Source organism: Neovison vison, chromosome 13 (genome assembly GCF_020171115.1).
Source record: "Neovison vison isolate M4711 chromosome 13, ASM_NN_V1, whole genome shotgun sequence".
In the NCBI taxonomy this organism is placed as follows: Eukaryota; Metazoa; Chordata; class Mammalia; order Carnivora; family Mustelidae; genus Neogale; species Neogale vison.
Genome location: NC_058103.1, coordinates 141,365,075 through 141,368,275, shown reverse-complemented (window position 1 = coordinate 141,368,275; position 3,201 = coordinate 141,365,075).

Genomic DNA, 3,201 nt, shown 5'->3' with positions numbered 1-3,201 from the left:
CGTGCGGTCGGGCGGCCGGGGCCCCGCGGGGCGCGCGCGGCTGAGCCCGGGTCCCGCACCCGCGCCGAGGCCTGCACCCGGGGCTTCCGCGGCGGAGGCGGCTGCGCGGTGCTCGGCAGGAAGCTGCGGCGCCCGGAAGAGCCGCAGCCGCCGCCGCTGCCACCAACACGTTGCACGGAGTCATTCGACGGGCCGCGGCCCCACGTGGGCGGGGCAGGCCACCGGGCCCGGGTGCGGGCAGTGCCCCGCTCCCCGGCTGACCCAACCCCCCTCCCCCCACCGGGGCCTGGAACCCCTGCGTGGAAGCAGTCACGGTCAGGCTCACTATTTTGCAAGCTCTGTGCTTTGGGGTTGACGTTTTATTTCGTTTAATCCTAAAACCCCTTTAGGAGACAGGTACGTCTTCATTCTCTCTGAAACATTCTTCTTAGGACCCAGAGAGCCAGCCCACAGCAACCCAGATGATGACAGACTAAGAAGCAAAGTCTATAGGACCTGGAGGTCATCCCCCATTTTACAGATGAGGAAACAAGCCTCCAGAGTAAAGAGTCTGCCTCGTGCCTATGCATTGCATTATATTTTAGCATCTCCCCAATTCCCCTCTTTCTCTCAAAGGAGCTCTTTATCTCATGAGGTCAATTTCCAGACATTTTGCACCTCTGCTTATGAACTGGATTGGGAAGTGCGTTTCTGCATTCATATCTTTGCCATAGAACGAGTCAATGGAGGGATTAATAAACTCCCTCCCAGGCTGAACTTGCAGACTCCAGAAGTAATTGACTTGCTGCCTCTGGTTTGTAAGCTAAATGATGCTTAAGTGGAGAAACACAATTGTGGAGAGTTCCAGTGGGAGGCCCAAAGGTGGGAACTGATGGAGAGCACAGAGGGCTTTCCTGGAGCATTAGGAACTACCCTGAGGACCCTCCTCCTTTCACTTTGAAGAATATCCTGGCAGGAAACTCTCCAGTGGTGGTTGAACAGGCCGAACACATGACAAGAACTCACTGACCTTAAACAGCTCTCTCCTGATCATGCTAGAGAAAGAGACAGATAAAGATACTAACCGTGTAACCATTCGCTGTTGCTGCCTAACAAATTATCTCAAAACCGCACACATATAATATCTCCCAGTTTGTGTGGGTCAGCAATCGGGCATAGCTTAGCTGAGTCTGCTGTTTTAGGATCTCTCACACATGTAAACTCAGGTTTTAGCAGGTGCTGGGGGCTTGTCTGAAGGTTCAACTGGGGAAGGACCTGCTTTCAAGTTCAGTCATGGTTGTTGGCCAGATTCAACTCTTCACAGGCTGTTGGACTGACAGCCTCAGTTCCACACTGACTGATGGCCAGAGGCTGCCCTCAGTTCCCTACCACAGAGACCTTTCCAATACGGCAGCTTTCTTCGTTAAAATGTACAAGCGTGGAAACATACAGAGAGTCCGCTAGCGGGACAGAAGTCACTATCTTATGAAACTTATCATAGAAGTGACATCCCAACACCTCTGCTATATTCTATTGGTTAGAGGCAAGTTACAGATCTTGTCCACACTCGGGGGAGGGGGATGGGTGGAGGATTACATACACAAGGGTATGAATATGAGGAAGCAGAGACTATTCAGGCCATCCAAGAAGATGCCTGCCACTGTATGTGATTCATTTTGATTCAGTGGGATGAACAATAATCAGGTTATCACCCAGGGAATGGTATTTTAAAATGTGTGTTGAGTATTCCGGCATGCCCCAGTGGTGATAAATTTGGACAGAGTCTCTTCTGACCCTAAAATGTCACTTTATGGTATGTCAGAAATGTTGCTTTGGTAGAAAGCCAATATTATCATATCACCACAATAGAACTTATAAAAGAAGTTCCCTAAAGAACTACCTCGGATGCCCATGACTTTGCAACACTGCCTTCCAAGGCATAAACCTCAGACGTCACAGGCTCATATTTGCATCCTTATCAGAAATTCCTGTGTGGTAGAGCAAAGAGGTTCTGGGCTTTGGAGTCTCTCAGCCGGGATGAGAGGTTTGACCACTGAGTGGCCTTGGGCAAGGTCCTTAACCATTAAATCCCAGTTCTTCTTAATGTCTAAAATAAGAACAATAATACTTAGCTTAATAAGGTCATTTGAAGCACTCATATGAAAGGAGAGAGTATTAATACCCTTATCCTCCTTCTGCCACAATTCCTGGGCCTACGTAGACTTGATAATTCAACACTGACTCAACACCAAAAATGCAAAAAGCACAAACGTTAGATTTTTTTTAGTAAAGTGAAACTTTAGAATCTTTCATTCTTCCTGATTATTTGCTGTGCAGTCATAATGAAGGACTTATTTATAAATTGCCCTAAATTAGAGTTCCTTACACATTTAGATTGAACTATCCATAAACAGTGACACTTTTAACATAGAACACTTGTGACATCAACAGAAACCAAGTCTGGCTGATTTCAGAGAAAGGGAGTCTATTGGAAGCATGCTAGGTTGCTTCTTGAATCAACTGTAAGCTAGAGAAGTTCTAGAAGTGTGGTCTATGGACTTCTGGTGTCTCTGAGACCCTTCCAAGGAATTTTTGAAATGAAAACTAATGCCATTATAATACTGAAATGTTATTTGACTTTTTCACTGAGTGAACATTTGCACTCATGTTGCAAAGCAATGATGATGAAAACTGATGACATCTTATTTCTCCAAAGAGGACATCCAGATGGCCAACAGACACATGAAAAGATGCTCATCATCACTTATCAGGGAAATGCAGATCAAAACTACAAGAAAGATCACCTCACACCTGTCAGAATGCCTAAAATCAACAACAGGAGAAATGACAGGTGTCGGTGAGGATATGGAGAAAAAGGAACCCTCAGGCACTGTTGGTGGGAATGCAAACAGGTGCAGCCCGTGGAAAACAGTGTGGAAGTCCCTCAGAAAGTTAACAATAGAACCACCTTATAGTCCAAAGTCATACTGTTGCATATTTACCCAAAGAATACAAAAACACTAATTCAAAGGGATACATGCATCCCAATACTTACAGCAGCATTATCTATAATAGCCAAGACACAGAAGCAATCCAAGTGTCCATCAACTGATGAATGGATAAAAATAATATGGTATATATAGATAGATAGATAGATAATGGAATATTATTTGGCCATAAAGAAGAGTGAAATCTTGCCATTTTCAGGGACATGGGTGGAGC